At 43.5% G+C, this 20541-nt stretch overlaps 18 non-coding genes across 18 annotated transcripts; all 18 read right to left on the bottom strand.

The window, feature by feature from the left end:
- Window positions 1-339: 339 nt before the first annotated feature.
- Window positions 340-458, bottom strand: LOC136742096 (5S ribosomal RNA). Its single transcript, XR_010814725.1, has one exon. It is a non-coding gene; the product is annotated as a 5S ribosomal RNA (ribosomal RNA).
- Window positions 459-1512: 1054 nt separating this feature from the next.
- Window positions 1513-1631, bottom strand: LOC136742222 (5S ribosomal RNA). The gene has a single exon (XR_010814846.1). It is a non-coding gene; the product is annotated as a 5S ribosomal RNA (ribosomal RNA).
- A 1066-nt stretch (window positions 1632-2697) lies between these two features.
- On the bottom strand, window positions 2698-2816 carry LOC136742120 (5S ribosomal RNA). Its single transcript, XR_010814748.1, has one exon. It is a non-coding gene; the product is annotated as a 5S ribosomal RNA (ribosomal RNA).
- A 1066-nt stretch (window positions 2817-3882) lies between these two features.
- LOC136742070 (5S ribosomal RNA) lies at window positions 3883-4001 on the bottom strand. Its single transcript, XR_010814701.1, has one exon. It is a non-coding gene; the product is annotated as a 5S ribosomal RNA (ribosomal RNA).
- A 1055-nt stretch (window positions 4002-5056) lies between these two features.
- LOC136742071 (5S ribosomal RNA) lies at window positions 5057-5175 on the bottom strand. Its single transcript, XR_010814702.1, has one exon. It is a non-coding gene; the product is annotated as a 5S ribosomal RNA (ribosomal RNA).
- A 1055-nt stretch (window positions 5176-6230) lies between these two features.
- Window positions 6231-6349, bottom strand: LOC136742008 (5S ribosomal RNA). The gene has a single exon (XR_010814642.1). It is a non-coding gene; the product is annotated as a 5S ribosomal RNA (ribosomal RNA).
- A 1056-nt stretch (window positions 6350-7405) lies between these two features.
- On the bottom strand, window positions 7406-7524 carry LOC136741964 (5S ribosomal RNA). The gene has a single exon (XR_010814598.1). It is a non-coding gene; the product is annotated as a 5S ribosomal RNA (ribosomal RNA).
- A 1056-nt stretch (window positions 7525-8580) lies between these two features.
- Window positions 8581-8699, bottom strand: LOC136742078 (5S ribosomal RNA). The gene has a single exon (XR_010814708.1). It is a non-coding gene; the product is annotated as a 5S ribosomal RNA (ribosomal RNA).
- A 1066-nt stretch (window positions 8700-9765) lies between these two features.
- Window positions 9766-9884, bottom strand: LOC136742087 (5S ribosomal RNA). Its single transcript, XR_010814717.1, has one exon. It is a non-coding gene; the product is annotated as a 5S ribosomal RNA (ribosomal RNA).
- A 1066-nt stretch (window positions 9885-10950) lies between these two features.
- On the bottom strand, window positions 10951-11069 carry LOC136742219 (5S ribosomal RNA). Its single transcript, XR_010814843.1, has one exon. It is a non-coding gene; the product is annotated as a 5S ribosomal RNA (ribosomal RNA).
- A 1066-nt stretch (window positions 11070-12135) lies between these two features.
- Window positions 12136-12254, bottom strand: LOC136741965 (5S ribosomal RNA). The gene has a single exon (XR_010814599.1). It is a non-coding gene; the product is annotated as a 5S ribosomal RNA (ribosomal RNA).
- Window positions 12255-13320: 1066 nt separating this feature from the next.
- Window positions 13321-13439, bottom strand: LOC136742253 (5S ribosomal RNA). The gene has a single exon (XR_010814873.1). It is a non-coding gene; the product is annotated as a 5S ribosomal RNA (ribosomal RNA).
- A 1055-nt stretch (window positions 13440-14494) lies between these two features.
- Window positions 14495-14613, bottom strand: LOC136742040 (5S ribosomal RNA). The gene has a single exon (XR_010814672.1). It is a non-coding gene; the product is annotated as a 5S ribosomal RNA (ribosomal RNA).
- Window positions 14614-15668: 1055 nt separating this feature from the next.
- Window positions 15669-15787, bottom strand: LOC136742121 (5S ribosomal RNA). Its single transcript, XR_010814749.1, has one exon. It is a non-coding gene; the product is annotated as a 5S ribosomal RNA (ribosomal RNA).
- Window positions 15788-16853: 1066 nt separating this feature from the next.
- Window positions 16854-16972, bottom strand: LOC136742094 (5S ribosomal RNA). The gene has a single exon (XR_010814723.1). It is a non-coding gene; the product is annotated as a 5S ribosomal RNA (ribosomal RNA).
- Window positions 16973-18026: 1054 nt separating this feature from the next.
- LOC136742176 (5S ribosomal RNA) lies at window positions 18027-18145 on the bottom strand. Its single transcript, XR_010814801.1, has one exon. It is a non-coding gene; the product is annotated as a 5S ribosomal RNA (ribosomal RNA).
- Window positions 18146-19211: 1066 nt separating this feature from the next.
- Window positions 19212-19330, bottom strand: LOC136742203 (5S ribosomal RNA). The gene has a single exon (XR_010814828.1). It is a non-coding gene; the product is annotated as a 5S ribosomal RNA (ribosomal RNA).
- Window positions 19331-20394: 1064 nt separating this feature from the next.
- LOC136741994 (5S ribosomal RNA) lies at window positions 20395-20513 on the bottom strand. Its single transcript, XR_010814628.1, has one exon. It is a non-coding gene; the product is annotated as a 5S ribosomal RNA (ribosomal RNA).
- Window positions 20514-20541: the final 28 nt, after the last annotated feature.

Genomic DNA, 20541 nt, shown 5'->3' on the forward strand with positions numbered 1-20541 from the left:
TTTACACTTTCGTGCTTTGCATGAATGGGAATGGAACCGTGTGTGTTGAATGAGGCTCCTTGTGAGCACTGAACTTTGTCCGGTGGAGTTCCTTTTTGTGTTGCTGTAATTGTGTCATTTCTTGATGAGAAAGATTAGGCAACATTTAGTCACTTCTAGCCATGATGCTCAATTTATTTACGAATGTACCCTAGTTACTAGGGACCGTTTACGTTGGAGAACAAGATCTATTGTATGCCTGTGTATTTGGGGAAGTAAAATCTGAAATAATGATGAAATTGTGTGTATCCAAAGTTAAAACTCGTGATTTGTCGCCCTCTGGTGTGTAAAAGGTGCAAAAGCTTACAGCACCTGGTATTCCCAGGCGGTCTCCCATCCAAGTACTAACCAGGCCCGAGCCTGCTTGGCTTCCGAGATCGGACGAGATCGGGCGTATTCAGGCTAGTATGGCCGTAATCCAGGGAGGCTGTCCCTGACGCTCTATTTAAAGGGAAGGCAATATCCGTTTCTGCCATTCATACTTACAGTTGAACTGTCTCTCTACTCTAAAGCCCGGGACACACCAGCGCGCCACAGACAGTCCCTGCTAACACGCCACGTTGTGGCAACGTTGTGCGTTAGCTGGGGTGCCACACCAGACCGGATCTATATTTTACAAAACGAACACATTGTCTTGATAAAACAGCTGTAATTGAGTGCCTGACACGCCAGTCAAGCGCAATCTTGAGAAGGTGTGCATTTCAGTAAGGATTTCAATTGACATGCAGTATGAAACTGAAAGGAGGTTGCATCACTATGATGCATAACATTGCATGTATTGTATTTTCAAGTGTGTGCATTCATCCTGTTGTCATTTTGTTTTGAAAGCAGAAGAATCATTCAACAGGTTGCTGAGACAAATGTAAACCAGTAAAACATATGAAGAGAAACAAACCTTCAATATAAGTTCAGTTGTTTAAACATTTGACAAACTATGGTGAGGGGGTAAGAAATGACACAAATCCAGCAGCTCCTGTATTTCAATACACCAGAAGCCAATATTATTGGCGAGTCGGGTAGTCCATCATCACAGTTCAAGGGCAGGCATCATTTCAGTAATTTCATCCCGTTGCATTCACATCCGTGCCTTGAATGAGATTGAATGTGATCTTTGCTCTCAAGTATGTTCCCAAGTTTTACACTTTCGTGCTTTGCATGAATGGGAATGGAACCGTGTGTGTTGAATGAGGCTCCTTGTGAGCACTGAACTTTGTCCGGTGGAGTTCTTTTTGTGTTGCTGTAATTGTGTCATTTCTCGATGAGAAAGATTAGGCAACATTTAGTCACTTCTAGCCATGATGCTCAATTTATTTACGAATGTACCCTAGTTACTAGGGACCGTTTACGTTGGAGAACAAGATCTATTGTATGCCTGTGTATTTGGGGAAGTAAAATCTGAAATAATGATGAAATTGTGTGTATCCAAAGTTAAAACTCGTGATTTGTCGCCCTCTGGTGTGTAAAAGGTGAAGAAGCTTACAGCACCTGGTATTCCCAGGCGGTCTCCCATCCAAGTACTGACCAGACCCGAGCCTGCTTGGCTTCCGAGATCGGACGAGATCGGGCGTATTCAGGCTAATATGGCCGTAAGCCAGGGAGGCTGTCCCTGACGCTCTAGTTAAAGGGAAGGCAATATCCGTTTCTGCCGTTCATACTTACAGTTGAACTGTCTCTCTACTCTAAAGCCCGGGACACACCAGCGCGCCGCAGACAGTCCCTGCTAACACGCCACGTTGTGGCAACGTTGTGGCAACGTTGTGCGTTAGCTGGGGTGCCACACCAGACCGGAACTATATTTTACAAAACGAACACATTGTCTTGATAAAACAGCTGTAATTGAGTGCCTGACACGCCAGTCAAGCGCAATCTTGAGAAGGTGTGCATTTCAGTAAGGATTTCAATTGACATGCAGTATGAAACTGAAAGGAGGTTGCATCACTATGATGCATAACATTGCATGTATTGTATTTTCAAGTGTGTGCATTCATCCTGTTGTCATTTTGTTTTGAAAGCAGAAGAATCATTCAACAGGTTGCTGAGACAAATGTAAACCAGTAAAACATATGAAGAGAAACAAACCTTGAATATAAGTTCAGTTGTTTAAACATTTGACAAACTATGGTGAGGGGGTAAGAAAACACACAAATCCAGCAGCTCCTGTATTTCAATACACCAGAACCCAATATTATTGGCGAATCAGGTAGTCCATCATCACAGTTCGAGGGCAGGCATCATTTCAGTAATTTCATCCCGTTGCATTCACATCCGTGCCTTGAATGAGATTGAATGTGATCTTTGCTCTCAAGTATGTTCCCAAGTTTTACACTTTCGTGCTTTGCATGAATGGGAATGGAACCGTGTGTGTTGAATGAGGCTCCTTGTGAGCACTGAACTTTGTCCGGTGGAGTTCCTTTTTGTGTTGCTGTAATTGTGTCATTTCTCGATGAGAAAGATTAGGCAACATTTAGTCACTTCTATCCATGATGCTCAATTTATTTATGAATGTACCCTAGTTACTAGGGACCGTTTACGTTGGAGAACAAGATCTATTGTATGCCTGTGTATTTGGGGAAGTCAAATCTGAAATAATGATGAAATTGCGTGTATCCAAAGTTAAAACTCGTGATTTGTCGCCCTCTGGTGTGTAAAAGATGCAAAAGCTTACAGCACCTGGTATTCCCAGGCGGTCTCCCATTCAAGTACTGACCAGGCCCGAGCCTGCTTAGCTTCCGAGATCGGACGAGATCGAGCGTATTCAGGCTAGTATGGCCGTAAGCCAGGAAGGCTGTCCCTGACGCTCTACTTAAAGGGAAGGCAATATCCGTTTCTGCCGTTCATACTTACAGTTGAACTGTCTCTCTACTCTAAAGCCCGGGACACACCAGCGCGCCGCAGACAGTCCCTGCTAACACGCCACGTTGTGGCAACATTGTGGCAACGTTGTGCGTTAGCTGGGGTGCCACACCAGACCGGAAGTATATATTACAAAACGAACACATTGTTTTGATAAAACAGCTGTAATTGAGTGCCTGACACGCCAGTCAAGCGCAATCTTGAGAAGGTGTGCATTTCAGTAAGGATTTCAATTGACATGCAGTATGAAACTGAAAGGAGGTTGCATCACTATGATGCATAACATTGCATGTATTGTATTTTCAAGTGTGTGCATTCATCCTGTTGTCATTTTGTTTTGAAAGCAGAAGAATCATTCAACAGGTTGCTGAGACAAATGTAAACCAGTAAAACATATGAAGAAAAATAAACCTTGAATATAAGTTCAGTTGTTTAAACATTTGACAAACTATGGTGAGGGGGTAAGAAAACACACAAATCCAGCAGCTCCTGTATTTCAATACACCAGAACCCAATATTATTGGCGAGTCGGGTAGTCCATCATCACAGTTCGAGGGCAGGCATCATTTCAGTAATTTCATCCCGTTGCATTCACATCCGTGCCTTGAATGAGATTGAATGTGATCTTTGCTCTCAAGTATGTTCCCAAGTTTTACACTTTCGTGCTTTGCATGAATGGGAATGGAACCGTGTGTGTTGAATGAGGCTCCTTGTGAGCACTGAACTTTGTCCGGTGGAGTTCCTTTTTGTGTTGCTGTAATTGTGTCATTTCTCGATGAGAAAGATTAGGCAACATTTAGACACTTCTAGCCATGATGCTCAATTTATTTATGAATGTACCCTAGTTACTAGGGACCTTTTACGTTGGAGAACAAGATCTATTGTATGCCTGTGTATTTGGGGAAGTAAAACCTGAAATAATGATGAAATTGTGTGTATCCAAAGTTAAAACTCGTGATTTGTCGCCCTCTGGTGTGTAAAATATGCAAAAGCTTACAGCACCTGGTATTCCCAGGCGGTCTCCCATCCAAGTACTGACCAGGCCCGAGCCAGCTTAGCTTCCGAGATCGGACGAGATCGGGCGTATTCAGGCTAGTATGGCCGTAAGCCAGGGAGGCTGTCCCTGACGCTCTACTTAAAGGGAAGGCAATATCCGTTTCTGCCGCTCATGCTTGCAGTTGAACTGTCTCTCTACTCTAAAGTCCGGGACACACCAGCGCGCCGCAGACAGTCCCTGCTAACACGAAACGTTGTGGCAACGTTGTGCGTTAGCTGGGGTGCCACACCAGACCGGAACTATATTTTACAAAACGAACACATTGTCTTGATAATACAGCTGTAATTGAGTGCCTGACACGCCAGTCAAGCGCAATCTTGAGAAGGTGTGCATTTCAGTAAGGATTTCAATTGACATGCAGTATGAAACTGAAAGGAGGTTGCATCACTATGATGCATAACATTGCATGTATTGTATTTTCAAGTGTGTGCATTCATCCTGTTGTCATTTTGTTTTGAAAGCAGAAGAATCATTCAACAGGTTGCTGAGACAAATGTAAACCAGTAAAACATATGAAGAAAAATAAACCTTGAATATAAGTTCAGTTGTTTAAACATTTGACAAACTATGGTGAGGGGGTAAGAAAACACACAAATCCAGCAGCTCCTGTATTTCAATACACCAGAACCCAATATTATTGGCGAGTCGGGTAGTCCATCATCACAGTTCGAGGGCAGGCATCATTTCAGTAATTTCATCCCGTTGCATTCACATCCGTGCCTTGAATGAGATTGAATGTGATCTTTGCTCTCAAGTATGTTCCCAAGTTTTACACTTTCGTGCTTTGCATGAATGGGAATGGAACCGTGTGTGTTGAATGAGGCTCCTTGTGAGCACTGAACTTTGTCCGGTGGAGTTCCTTTTTGTGTTGCTGTAATTGTGTCATTTCTCGATGAGAAAGATTAGGCAACATTTAGACACTTCTAGCCATGATGCTCAATTTATTTATGAATGTACCCTAGTTACTAGGGACCTTTTACGTTGGAGAACAAGATCTATTGTATGCCTGTGTATTTGGGGAAGTAAAACCTGAAATAATGATGAAATTGTGTGTATCCAAAGTTAAAACTCGTGATTTGTCGCCCTCTGGTGTGTAAAATATGCAAAAGCTTACAGCACCTGGTATTCCCAGGCGGTCTCCCATCCAAGTACTGACCAGGCCCGAGCCAGCTTAGCTTCCGAGATCGGACGAGATCGGGCGTATTCAGGCTAGTATGGCCGTAAGCCAGGGAGGCTGTCCCTGACGCTCTACTTAAAGGGAAGGCAATATCCGTTTCTGCCGCTCATGCTTGCAGTTGAACTGTCTCTCTACTCTAAAGTCCGGGACACACCAGCGCGCCGCAGACAGTCCCTGCTAACACGAAACGTTGTGGCAACGTTGTGCGTTAGCTGGGGTGCCACACCAGACCGGAACTATATTTTACAAAACGAACACATTGTCTTGATAATACAGCTGTAATTGAGTGCCTGACACGCCAGTCAAGCGCAATCTTGAGAAGGTGTGCATTTCAGTAAGGATTTCAATTGACATGCAGTATGAAACTGAAAGGAGGTTGCATCACTATGATGCATAACATTGCATGTATTGTATTTTCAAGTGTGTGCATTCATCCTGTTGTCATTTTGTTTTGAAAGCAGAAGAATCATTCAACTAGTTGCTGAGACAAATGTAAACCAGTAAAACATATGAAGAGAAACAAACCTTGAATATAAGTTCAGTTGTTTAAACATTTGACAAACTATGGTGAGGGGGTAAGAAAACACACAAATCCAGCAGCTCCTGTATTTCAATACACCAGAACCCAATATTATTGGCGAGTCGGGTAGTCCATCATCACAGTTCGAGGGCAGGCATCATTTCAGTAATTTCACCCCGTTGCATTCACATCCGTGCCTTGAATGAGATTGAATGTGATCTTTGCTCTCAAGTATGTTCCCAAGTTTTACACTTTCGTGCTTTGCATGAATGGGAATGGAACCGTGTGTGTTGAATGAGGCTCCTTGTGAGCACTGATCTTTGTCCGGTGGAGTTCCTTTTTGTGTTGCTGTAATTGTGTCATTTCTCGATGAGAAAGATTAGGCAACATTTAGTCACTTCTAGCCATGATGCTCAATTTATTTACGAATGTACCCTAGTTACTAGGGACCGTTTACGTTGGAGAACAAGATCTATTGTATGCCTGTGTATTTGGGGAAGTCAAATCTGAAATAATGATGAAATTGCGTGTATCCAAAGTTAAAACTCGTGATTTGTCGCGCTCTGGTGTGTAAAAGATGCAAAAGCTTACAGCACCTGGTATTCCCAGGCGGTCTCCCATTCAAGTACTGACCAGGCCCGAGCCTGCTTAGCTTCCGAGATCGGACGAGATCGGGCGTATTCAGGCTAGTATGGCCGTAAGCCAGGGAGGCTGTCCCTGACGCTCTACTTAAAGGGATGGCAATATCCGTTTCTGCCGTTCATACTTACAGTTGAACTGTCTCTCTACTCTAAAGCCCGGGACACACCAGCGCGCCGCAGACAGTCCCTGCTAATATGCCACGTTGTGGCAACGTTGTGCGTTAGCTGGGGTGCCACACCAGACCGGAACTATATTTTACAAAACGAACACATTTGTCTTGATAAAACAGCTGTAATTGAGTGCCTGACACGCCAGTCAAGCGCAATCTTGAGAAGGTGTGCATTTCAGTAAGGATTTCAATTGACATGCAGTATGAAACTGAAAGGAGGTTGCATCACTATGATGCATAACATTGCATGTATTATATTTTCAAGTGTGTGCATTCATCCTGTTGTCATTTTGTTTTGAAAGCAGAAGAATCATTCAACAGGTTGCTGAGACAAATGTAAACCAGTAAAACATATGAAGAGAAACAAACCTTGAATATAAGTTCAGTTGTTTAAACATTTGACAAACTATGGTGAGGGGGTAAGAAAACACACAAATCCAGCAGCTCCTGTATTTCAATACACCAGAACCCAATATTATTGGCGAGTCGGGTAGTCCATCTTCACAGTTCGAGGGCAGGCATCATTTCAGTAATTTCACCCCGTTGCATTCACATCCGTGCCTTGAATGAGATTGAATGTGATCTTTGCTCTCAAGTATGTTCCCAAGTTTTACACTTTCGTGCTTTGCATGAATGGGAATGGAACCGTGTGTGTTGAATGAGGCTCCTTGTGAGCACTGATCTTTGTCCGGTGGAGTTCCTTTTTGTGTTGCTGTAATTGTGTCATTTCTCGATGAGAAAGATTAGGCAACATTTAGTCACTTCTAGCCATGATGCTCAATTTATTTACGAATGTACCCTAGTTACTAGGGACCGTTTACGTTGGAGAACAAGATCTATTGTATGCCTGTGTATTTGGGGAAGTCAAATCTGAAATAATGATGAAATTGCGTGTATCCAAAGTTAAAACTCGTGATTTGTCGCGCTCTGGTGTGTAAAAGATGCAAAAGCTTACAGCACCTGGTATTCCCAGGCGGTCTCCCATCCAAGTACTGACCAGGCCCGAGCCTGCTTAGCTTCCGAGATCGGACGAGATCGGGCGTATTCAGGCTAGTATGGCCGTAAGCCAGGGAGGCTGTCCCTGACGCTCTACTTAAAGGGATGGCAATATCCGTTTCTGCCGTTCATACTTACAGTTGAACTGTCTCTCTACTCTAAAGCCCGGGACACACCAGCGCGCCGCAGACAGTCCCTGCTAATATGCCACGTTGTGGCAACGTTGTGCGTTAGCTGGGGTGCCACACCAGACCGGAACTATATTTTACAAAACGAACACATTTGTCTTGATAAAACAGCTGTAATTGAGTGCCTGACACGCCAGTCAAGCGCAATCTTGAGAAGGTGTGCATTTCAGTAAGGATTTCAATTGACATGCAGTATGAAACTGAAAGGAGGTTGCATCACTATGATGCATAACATTGCATGTTTTGTATTTTCAAGTGTGTGCATTCATCCTGTTGTCATTTTGTTTTGAAAGCAGAAGAATCATTCAACAGGTTGCTGAGACAAATGTAAACCAGTAAAACATATGAAGAGAAACAAACCTTGAATATAAGTTCAGTTGTTTAAACATTTGACAAACTATGGTGAGGGGGTAAGAAAACACACAAATCCAGCAGCTCCTGTATTTCAATACACCAGAACCCAATATTATTGGCGAGTCGGGTAGTCCATCATCACAGTTCGAGGGCAGGCATCATTTCAGTAATTTCATCCCGTTGCATTCACATCCGTGCCTTGAATGAGATTGAATGTGATCTTTGCTCTCAAGTATGTTCCCAAGTTTTACACTTTCGTGCTTTGCATGAATGGGAATGGAACCGTGTGTGTTGAATGAGGCTCCTTGTGAGCACTGAACTTTGTCCGGTGGAGTTCCTTTTTGTGTTGCTGTAATTGTGTCATTTCTCGATGAGAAAGATTAGGCAACATTTAGTCACTTCTAGCCATGATGCTCAATTTATTTACGAATGTACCCTAGTTACTAGGGACCGTTTACGTTGGAGAACAAGATCTATTGTATGCCTGTGTATTTGGGGAAGTCAAATCTGAAATAATGATGAAATTGCGTGTATCCAAAGTTAAAACTCGTGATTTGTCGCCCTCTGGTGTGTAAAAGATGCAAAAGCTTACAGCACCTGGTATTCCCAGGCAGTCTCCCATCCAAGTACTGACCAGGCCCGAGCCTGCTTAGCTTCCGAGATCGGACGAGATCGGGCGTATTCAGGCTAGTATGGCCGTAAGCCAGGGAGGCTGTCCCTGACGCTCTACTTAAAGGGAAGGCAATATCCGTTTCTGCCGTTCATACTTACAGTTGAACTGTCTCTCTACTCTAAAGCCCGGGACACACCAGCGCGCCGCAGACAGTCCCTGCAAACACGAAACGTTGTGGCAACATTGTGGCAACGTTGTGCGTTAGCTGGGGTGCCACACCAGACCGGAACTATATATTACAAAACGAACACATTGTCTTGATAAAACAGCTGTAATTGAGTGCCTGACACGCCAGTCAAGCGCAATCTTGAGAAGGTGTGCATTTCAGTAAGGATTTCAATTGACATGCAGTATGAAACTGAAAGGAGGTTGCATCACTATGATGCATAACATTGCATGTATTGTATTTTCAAGTGTGTGCATTCATCCTGTTGTCATTTTGTTTTGAAAGCAGAAGAATCATTCAACAGGTTGCTGAGACAAATGTAAACCAGTAAAACATATGAAGAGAAACAAACCTTGAATATAAGTTCAGTTGTTTAAACATTTGACAAACTATGGTGAGGGGGTAAGAAAACACACAAATCCAGCAGCTCCTGTATTTCAATACACCAGAAGCCAATATTATTGGCGAGTCGGGTAGTCCATCATCACAGTTCGAGGGCAGGCATCATTTCAGTAATTTCATCCCGTTGCATTCACATCCGTGCCTTGAATGAGATTCAATGTGATCTTTGCTCTCAAGTATGTTCCCAAGTTTTACACTTTCGTGCTTTGCATGAATGGGAATGGAACCGTGTGTGTTGAATGAGGCTCCTTGTGAGCACTGAACTTTGTCCGGTGGAGTTCCTTTTTGTGTTGCTGTAATTGTGTCATTTCTCGATGAGAAAGATTAGGCAACATTTAGTCACTTCTAGCCATGATGCTCAATTTATTTACAAATGTACACTAGTTACTAGGGACCGTTTACGTTGGAGAACAAGATCTATTGTATGCCTGTGTATTTGGGGAAGTCAAATCTGAAATAATGATGAAATTGCGTGTATCCAAAGTTAAAACTTGTGATTTGTCGCCCTTTGGTGTGTAAAAGATGCAAAAGCTTACAGCACCTGGTATTCCCAGGCGGTCTCCCATCCAAATACTGACCAGGCCCGAGCCTGCTTAGCTTCCGAGATCGGACGAGATCGGGCGTATTCAGGCTAGTATGGCCGTAAGCCAGGGAGGCTGTCCCTGACGCTCTACTTAAAGGGAAGGCAATATCCGTTTCTGCCGTTCATACTTACAGTTGAACTGTCTCTCTACTCTAAAGCCCGGGACACACCAGCGCGCCGCAGACAGTCCCTGCAAACACGAAACGTTGTGGCAACATTGTGGCAACGTTGTGCGTTAGCTGGGGTGCCACACCAGACCGGAACTATATATTACAAAACGAACACATTGTCTTGATAAAACAGCTGTAATTGAGTGCCTGACACGCCAGTCAAGCGCAATCTTGACAAGGTGTGCATTTCAGTAAGGATTTCAATTGACATGCAGTATGAAACTGAAAGGAGGTTGCATCACTATGATGCATAACATTGCATGTATTGTATTTTCAAGTGTGTGCATTCATCCTGTTGTCATTTTGTTTTGAAAGCAGAAGAATCATTCAACAGGTTGCTGAGACAAATGTAAACCAGTAAAACATATGAAGAGAAACAAACCTTGAATATAAGTTCAGTTGTTTAAACATTTGACAAACTATGGTGAGGGGGTAAGAAAACACACAAATCCAGCAGCTCCTGTATTTCAATACACCAGAAGCCAATATTATTGGCGAGTCGGGTAGTCCATCATCACAGTTCGAGGGCAGGCATCATTTCAGTAATTTCATCCCGTTGCATTCACATCCGTGCCTTGAATGAGATTGAATGTGATCTTTGCTCTCAAGTATGTTCCCAAGTTTTACACTTTCGTGCTTTGCATGAATGGGAATGGAACCGTGTGTGTTGAATGAGGCTCCTTGTGAGCACTGAACTTTGTCCGGTGGAGTTCCTTTTTGTGTTGCTGTAATTGTGTCATTTCTCGATGAGAAAGATTAGGCAACATTTAGTCACTTCTAGCCATGATGCTCAATTTATTTACAAATGTACACTAGTTACTAGGGACCGTTTACGTTGGAGAACAAGATCTATTGTATGCCTGTGTATTTGGGGAAGTCAAATCTGAAATAATGATGAAATTGCGTGTATCCAAAGTTAAAACTTGTGATTTGTCGCCCTTTGGTGTGTAAAAGATGCAAAAGCTTACAGCACCTGGTATTCCCAGGCGGTCTCCCATCCAAATACTGACCAGGCCCGAGCCTGCTTAGCTTCCGAGATCGGACGAGATTGGGCGTATTCAGGCTAGTATGGCCGTAAGCCAGGGAGGCTGTCCCTGACGCTCTACTTAAAGGGAAGGCAATATCCGTTTCTGCCGTTCATACTTACAGTTGAACTGTCTCTCTACTCTAAAGCCCGGGACACACCAGCGCGCCGCAGACAGTCCCTGCTAACACGCCACGTTGTGGCAACATTGTGGCAACGTTGTGCGTTAGCTGGGGTGCCACACCAGACCGGAACTATATATTACAAAACGAACACATTGTCTTGATAAAACAGCTGTAATTGAGTGCCTGACACGCCAGTCAAGCGCAATCTTGAGAAGGTGTGCATTTCAGTAAGGATTTCAATTGACATGCAGTATGAAACTGAAAGGAGGTTGCATCACTATGATGCATAACATTGCATGTATTGTATTTTCAAGTGTTTGCATTCATCCTGTTGTCATTTTGTTTTGAAAGCAGAAGAATCATTCAACAGGTTGCTGAGACAAATGTAAACCAGTAAAACATATGAAGAGAAACAAACCTTGAATATAAGTTCAGTTGTTTAAACATTTGACAAACTATGGTGAGGGGGTAAGAAAACACACAAATCCAGCAGCTCCTGTATTTCAATACACCAGAACCCAATATTATTGGCGAGTCGGGTAGTCCATCATCACAGTTCGAGGGCAGGCATCATTTCAGTAATTTCATCCCGTTGCATTCACATCCGTGCCTTGAATGAGATTGAATGTGATCTTTGCTCTCAAGTATGTTCCCAAGTTTTACACTTTCGTGCTTTGCATGAATGGGAATGGAACCGTGTGTGTTGAATGAGGCTCCTTGTGAGCACTGAACTTTGTCCGGTGGAGTTCCTTTTTGTGTTGCTGTAATTGTGTCATTTCTCGATGAGAAAGATTAGGCAACATTTAGTCACTTCTAGCCATGATGCTCAATTTATTTACGAATGTACCCTAGTTACTAGGGACCGTTTACGTTGGAGAACAAGATCTATTGTATGCCTGTGTATTTGGGGAAGTCAAATCTGAAATAATGATGAAATTGCGTGTATCCAAAGTTAAAACTCGTGATTTGTCGCCCTCTGGTGTGTAAAAGATGCAAAAGCTTACAGCACCTGGTATTCCCAGGCGGTCTCCCATCCAAGTACTGACCAGGCCCGAGCCTGCTTAGCTTCCGAGATCGGACGAGATCGGGCGTATTCAGGCTAGTATGGCCGTAAGCCAGGGAGGCTCTCCCTGACGCTCTACTTAAAGGGAAGGCAATATCCGTTTCTGCCGTTCATACTTACAGTTGAACTGTCTCTCTACTCTAAAGCCCGGGACACACCAGCGCGCCGCAGACAGTCCCTGCTAACACGCCACGTTGTGGCAACATTGTGGCAACGTTGTGCGTTAGCTGGGGTGCCACACCAGACCGGAACTATATATTACAAAACGAACACATTGTCTTGATAAAACAGCTGTAATTGAGTGCCTGACACGCGAGTCAAGCGCAATCTTGACAAGGTGTGCATTTCAGTAAGGATTTCAATTGACATGCAGTATGAAACTGAAAGGAGGTTGCATCACTATGATGCATAACATTGCATGTATTGTATTTTCAAGTGTGTGCATTCATCCTGTTGTCATTTTGTTTTGAAAGCAGAAGAATCATTCAACAGGTTGCTGAGACAAATGTAAACCAGTAAAACATATGAAGAGAAACAAACCTTGAATATAAGTTCAGTTGTTTAAACATTTGACAAACTATGGTGAGGGGGTAAGAAAACATACAAATCCAGCAGCTCCTGTATTTCAATACACCAGAACCCAACATGAATGGCGAGTCGGGTAGTCCATCATCACAGTTCGAGGGCAGGCATCATTTCAGTAATTTCATCCCGTTGCATTCACATCCGTGCCTTGAATGAGATTGAATGTGATCTTTGCTCTCAAGTATGTTCCCAAGTTTTACACTTTCTTGCTTTGCATGAATGGGAATGGAACCGTGTGTGTTGAATGAGGCTCCTTGTGAGCACTGAACTTTGTCCGGTGGAGTTCCTTTTTGTGTTGCTGTAATTGTGTCATTTCTTGATGAGAAAGATTAGGCAACATTTAGTCACTTCTAGCCATGATGCTCAATTTAGTTACGAATGTACCCTAGTTACTAGGGACCGTTTACGTTGGAGAACAAAATCTATTGTATGCCTGTGTATTTGGGGAAGTCAAATCTGAAATAATGATGAAATTGTGTGTATCCAAAGTTAAAACTCGTGATTTGTCGCCCTCTGGTGTGTAAAAGGTGCAAAAGCTTACAGCACCTGGTATTCCCAGGCGGTCTCCCATCCAAGTGCTGACCAGGCCCGAGCCTGCTTGGCTTCCGAGATCGGACGAGATCGGGCGTATTCAGGCTAGAATGGCCATAAGCCAGGGAGGCTGTTCCTGACGCTCTACTTAAAGGGAAGGCAATATCCGTTTCTGCCGTTCATACTTACAGTTGAACTGTCTCTCTACTCTAAAGCCCGGGACACACCAGCGCGCCGCAGACTGTCCCTGCTAACACGCCACGTTGTGGCAACGTTGTGCGTTAGCTGGGGTGCCACACCAGACCGGAACTATATTTTACAAAACGAACACATTGTCTTGATAAAACAGCTGTAATTGAGTGCCTGTCACGCCAGTCAAGCGCAATCTTGAGAAGGTGTGCATTTCAGTAAGGATTTCAATTGACATGCAGTATGAAACTGAAAGGAGGTTGCATCACTATGATGCATAACATTGCATGTAGTGTATTTTCAAGTGTGTGCATTCATCCTGTTGTCATTTTGTTTTGAAAGCAGATGAATCATTCAACAGGTTGCTGAGACAAATGTAAACCAGTAAAACATATGAAGAGAAACAAACCTTGAATATAAGTTCAGTTGTTTAAACATTTGACAAACTATGGTGAGGGGGTAAGAAAACACACAAATCCAGCAGCTCCTGTATTTCAATACACCAGAACCCAATATTATTGGCGAGTCGGGTAGTCCATCATCACAGTTCGAGGGCAGGCATCATTTCAGTAATTTCATCCCGTTGCATTCACATCCGTGCCTTGAATGAGATTGAATGTGATCTTTGCTCTCAAGTACGTTCCCAAGTTTTACACTTTCGTGCTTTGCATGAATGGGAATGGAACCGTGTGTGTTGAATGAGGCTCCTTGTGAGCACTGAACTTTGTCCGGTGGAGTTCCTTTTTGTGTTGCTGTAATTGTGTCATTTCTTGATGAGAAAGATTAGGCAACATTTAGTCACTTCTAGCCATGATGCTCAATTTATTTACGAATGTACCCTAGTTACTAGGGACCGTTTACGTTGGAGAACAAGATCTATTGTATGCCTGTGTATTTGGGGAAGTAAAATCTGAAATAATGATGAAATTGTGTGTATCCAAAGTTAAAACTCGTGATTTGTCGCCCTCTGGTGTGTAAAAGGTGCAAAAGCTTACAGCACCTGGTATTCCCAGGCGGTCTCCCATCCAAGTACTGACCAGGCCCGAGCCTGCTTGGCTTCCGAGATCGGACGAGATCGGGCGTATTCAGGCTAGTATGGCCGTAAGCCAGGGAGGCTGTCCCTGACGCTCTATTTAAAGGGAAGGCAATATCCGTTTCTGCCATTCATACTTACAGTTGAACTGTCTCTCTACTCTAAAGCCCGGGACACACCAGCGCGCCGCAGACAGTCCCTGCTAACACGCCACGTTGTGGCAACGTTGTGCGTTAGCTGGGGTGCCACACCAGACCGGAACTATATTTTACAAAACGAACACATTGTCTTGATAAAACAGCTGTAATTGAGTGCCTGACACGCCAGTCAAGCGCAATCTTGAGAAGGTGTGCATTTCAGTAAGGATTTCAATTGACATGCAGTATGAAACTGAAAGGAGGTTGCATCACTATGATGCATAACATTGCATGTATTGTATTTTCAAGTGTGTGCATTCATCCTGTTGTCATTTTGTTTTGAAAGCAGAAGAATCATTCAACAGGTTGCTGAGACAAATGTAAACCAGTAAAACATATGAAGAGAAACAAACCTTGAATATAAGTTCAGTTGTTTAAACATTTGACAAACTATGGTGAGGGGGTAAGAAAACACACAAATCCAGCAGCTCCTGTATTTCAATACACCAGAACCCAATATTATTGGCGAATCAGGTAGTCCATCATCACAGTTCGAGGGCAGGCATCATTTCAGTAATTTCATCCCGTTGCATTCACATCCGTGCCTTGAATGAGATTGAATGTGATCTTTGCTCTCAAGTATGTTCCCAAGTTTTACACTTTCGTGCTTTGCATGAATGGGAATGGAACCGTGTGTGTTGAATGAGGCTCCTTGTGAGCACTGAACTTTGTCCGGTGGAGTTCCTTTTTGTGTTGCTGTAATTGTGTCATTTCTCGATGAGAAAGATTAGGCAACATTTAGTCACTTCTAGCCATGATGCTCAATTTATTTATGAATGTACCCTAGTTACTAGGGACCGTTTACGTTGGAGAACAAGATCTATTGTATGCCTGTGTATTTGGGGAAGTCAAATCTGAAATAATGATGAAATTGCGTGTATCCAAAGTTAAAACTCGTGATTTGTCGCCCTCTGGTGTGTAAAAGATGCAAAAGCTTACAGCACCTGGTATTCCCAGGCGGTCTCCCATTCAAGTACTGACCAGGCCCGAGCCTGCTTAGCTTCCGAGATCGGACGAGATCGAGCGTATTCAGGCTAGTATGGCCGTAAGCCAGGGAGGCTGTCCCTGACGCTCTACTTAAAGGGAAGGCAATATCCGTTTCTGCCGTTCATACTTACAGTTGAACTGTCTCTCTACTCTAAAGCCCGGGACACACCAGCGCGCCGCAGACAGTCCCTGCTAACACGCCACGTTGTGGCAACATTGTGGCAACGTTGTGCGTTAGCTGGGGTGCCACACCAGACCGGAAGTATATATTACAAAACGAACACATTGTTTTGATAAAACAGCTGTAATTGAGTGCCTGACACACCAGTCAAGCGCAATCTTGAGAAGGTGTGCATTTCAGTAAGGATTTCAATTGACATGCAGTATGAAACTGAAAGGAGGTTGCATCACTATGATGCATAACATTGCATGTATTGTATTTTCAAGTGTGTGCATTCATCCTGTTGTCATTTTGTTTTGAAAGCAGAAGAATCATTCAACAGGTTGCTGAGACAAATGTAAACCAGTAAAACATATGAAGAGAAACAAACCTTGAATATAAGTTCAGTTGTTTAAACATTTGACAAACTATGGTGAGGGGGTAAGAAAACACACAAATCCAGCAGCTCCTGTATTTCAATACACCAGAACCCAATATTATTGGCGAGTCGGGGAGTCCATCATCACAGTTCGAGGGCAGGCATCATTTCAGTAATTTCATCCCGTTGCATTCACATCCGTGCCTTGAATGAGATTGAATGTGATCTTTGCTCTCAAGTATGTTCCCAAGTTTTACACTTTCGTGCTTTGCATGAATGGGAATGGAACCGTGTGTGTTGAATGAGGCTCCTTGTGAGCACTGAACTTTGTCCGGTGGAGTTCCTTTTTGTGTTGCTGTAATTGTGTCATTTCTCGATGAGAAAGATTAGGCAACATTTAGTCACTTCTAGCCATGATGCTCAATTTATTTACGAATGTACCCTAGTTACTAGGGACAGTTTACGTTGGAGAACAAGATCTATTGTATGCCTGTGTATTTGGGGAAGTCAAATCTGAAATAATGATGAAATTGTGTGTATCCAAAGTTAAAACTCGTGATTTGTCGCCCTCTGGTGTGTAAAAGATGCAAAAGCTAACAGCACCTGGTATTCCCAGGCGGTCTCCCATCCAAGTACTGACCAGGCCCGAGCCTGCTTAGCTTCCGAGATCTGACGAGATCGGGCGTATTCAGGCTAGTATGGCCGTAAGCCAGGGAGGCTGTCCCTGACGCTCTACTTAAAGGGAAGGCAATATCCGTTTCTGCCGTTCATACTTACAGTTGAACTGTCTCTCTACTCTAAAGTCCGGGACACACCAGCGCGCCGCAGACAGTCCCTGCTAACACGAAACGTTGTGGCAACGTTGTGCGTTAGCTGGGGTGCCAAACCAGACCGGAACTATATTTTACAAAACTAACACATTGTCTTGATAAAACAGCTGTAATTGAGTGCCTGACACGCCAGTCAAGCGCAATCTTGAGAAGGTGTGCATTTCAGTAAGGATTTCAATTGACATGCAGTATGAAACTGAAAGGAGGTTGCATCACTATGATGCATAACATTGCATGTATTGTATTTTCAAGTGTGTGCATTCATCCTGTTGTCATTTTGTTTTGATAGCAGAAGAATCATTCAACAGGTTGCTGAGACAAATGTAAACCAGTAAAACATATGAAGAGAAACAAACCTTGAATATAAGTTCAGTTGTTTAAACATTTGACAAACTATGGTGAGGGGGTAAGAAAACACACAAATCCAGCAGCTCCTGTATTTCAATACACCAGAACCCAATATTATTGGCGAGTCGGGTAGTCCATCATCACAGTTCGAGGGCAGGCATCATTTCAGTAATTTCATCCCGTTGCATTCACATCCGTGCCTTGAATGAGATTGAATGTGATCTTTGCTCTCAAGTATGTTCCCAAGTTTTACACTTTCGTGCTTTGCATGAATTGGAATGGAACCATGTGTGTTGAATGAGGCTCCTTGTGAGCACTGAACTTTGTCCGGTGGAGTTCTTTTTGTGTTGCTGTAATTGTGTCATTTCTCGATGAGAAAGATTAGGCAACATTAAGTCACTTCTAGCCATGATGCTCAATTTATTGACGAATGTACCCTAGTTACTAGGGACCGTTTACGTTGGAGAACAAGATCTATTGTATGCCTGTGTATTTGGGGAAGTAAAACCTGAAATAATGATGAAATTGTGTGTATCCAAAGTTAAAACTCGTGATTTGTCGCCCTCTGGTGTGTAAAAGGTGCAAAAGCTTACAGCACCTGGTATTCCCAGGCGGTCTCCCATCCAAGTACTCACCAGGCCCAAGCCTGCTTGGCTTCCGAGATCGGACGAGATCGGGCGTATTCAGGCTAGTATGGCCGTGAGCCAGGGAGGCTGTCCCTGACGCTCTACTTAAAGGGAAGGCAATATCCGTTTCTGCCGATCATACTTACAGTTGAACTGTCTCTCTACTCTAAAGCCCGGGACACACCAGTGCGCCGCAGACAGTCCCTGCTAACACGCCACGTTGTGGCAACATTGTGGCAACGTTGTGCGTTAGCTGGGGTGCCACACCAGACCGGAACTATATTTTACAAAACGAACACATTGTCTTGATAATACAGCTGTAATTGAGTGCCTGACACGCCAGTCAAGCGCAATCTTGAGAAGGTGTGCATTTCAGTAAGGATTTCAATTGACATGCAGTATGAAACTGAAAGGAGGTTGCATCACTATGATGCATAACATTGCATGTATTGTATTTTCAAGTGTGTGCATTCATCCTGTTGTCATTTTGTTTTGAAAGCAGAAGAATCATTCAACAGGTTGCTGAGACAAATGTAAACCAGTAAAACATATGAAGAGAAACAAACCTTGAATATAAGTTCAGTTGTTTAAACATTTGACAAACTATGGTGAGGGGGTAAGAAAACACACAAATCCAGCAGCTCCTGTATTTCAATACACCAGAACCCAATATTATTGGCGAGTCGGGTAGTCCATCATCACAGTTCGAGGGCAGGCATCATTTCAGTAATTTCATCCCGTTGCATTCACATCCGTGCCTTGAATGAGATTGAATGTGATCTTTGCTCTCAAGTATGTTCCCAAGTTTTACACTTTCGTGCTTTGCATGAATGGGAATGGAACTGTGTGTGTTGAATGAGGCTCCTTGTGAGCACTGAACTTTGTCCGGTGGAGTTCCTTTTTGTGTTGCTGTAATTGTGTCATTTCTCGATGAGAAAGATTAGGCAACATTTAGTCACTTCTAGCCATGATGCTCAATTTATTTACGAATGTACCCTAGTTACTAGGGACCGTTTACGTTGGAGAACAAGATCTATTGTATGCCTGTGTATTTGGGGAAGTAAAATCTGAAATAATGATGAAATTGTGTGTATCCAAAGTTAAAACTCGTGATTTGTCGCCCTCTGGTGTGTAAAAGGTGCAAAAGCTTACAGCACCTGGTATTCCCAGGCGGTCTCCCATCCAAGTACTGACCAGGCCCGAGACTGCTTGGCTTCCGAGATCGGACGAGATCGGGCGTATTCAGGCTAGTATGGCCGTAAGCCAGGTAGGCTGTCCCTGACGCTCTACTTAAAGGGATGGCAATATCCGTTTCTGCCGTTCATACTTACAGTTGAACTGTCTCTCTACTCTAAAGCCCGGGACACACCAGTGCGCCGCAGACAGTCCCTGCTAACACGCCACGTTGTGGCAACGTTGTGGCAACGTTGTGCGTTAGCTGGGGTGCCACACCAGACCGGAACTATATTTTACAAAACGAACACATTGTCTTGATAAAACAGCTGTAATTGAGTGCCTGACACGCCAGTCAAGCGCAATCTTGAGAAGGTGTGCATTTCAGTAAGGATTTCAATTGACATGCAGTATGAAACTGAAAGGAGGTTGCATCACTATGATGCATAACATTGCATGTATTGTATTTTCAAGTGTGTGCATTCATCCTGTTGTCATTTTGTTTTGAAAGCAGAAGAATCATTCAACAGGTTGCTGAGACAAATGTAAACCAGTAAAACATATGAAGAGAAACAAACCTTGAATATAAGTTCAGTTGTTTAAACATTTGACAAACTATGGTGAGGGGTAAGAAAACACACAAATCCAGCAGCTCCTGTATTTCAATACACCAGAACCCAATATTATTGGCGAGTCGGGTAGTCCATCATCACAGTTCGAGGGCAGGCATCATTTCAGTAATTTCATCCCGTTGCATTCACATCCGTGCCTTGAATGAGATTGAATGTGATCTTTGCTCTCAAGTATGTTCCCAAGTTTTACACTTTCGTGCTTTGCATGAATGGGAATGGAACCGTGTGTGTTGAATGAGGCTCCTTGTGAGCACTGAACTTTGTCCGGTGGAGTTCTTTTTGTGTTGCTGTAATTGTGTCATTTCTCGATGAGAAAGATTAGGCAACATTTAGTCACTTCTAGCCATGATGCTCAATTTATTTACGAATGTACCCTAGTTACTAGGGACCGTTTACGTTGGAGAACAAGATCTATTGTATGCCTGTGTATTTGGGGAAGTAAAACCTGAAATAATGATGAAATTGTCTGTATCCCAAGTTAAAACTCGTGATTTGTCGCCCTCTGGTGTGTAAAAGGTGCAAAAGCTTACAGCACCTGGTATTCCCAGGCGGTCTCCCATCCAAGTACTGACCAGGCCCAAGCCTGCTTGGCTTCCGAGATCGGACGAGATCGGGCGTATTCAGGCTAGTATGGCCGTAAGCCAGGGAGGCTGTCCCTGACGCTTTACTT

This window comes from Amia ocellicauda, unplaced genomic scaffold (assembly GCF_036373705.1).
Source record: "Amia ocellicauda isolate fAmiCal2 unplaced genomic scaffold, fAmiCal2.hap1 HAP1_SCAFFOLD_73, whole genome shotgun sequence".
Taxonomy (NCBI): domain Eukaryota; kingdom Metazoa; phylum Chordata; class Actinopteri; order Amiiformes; family Amiidae; genus Amia; species Amia ocellicauda.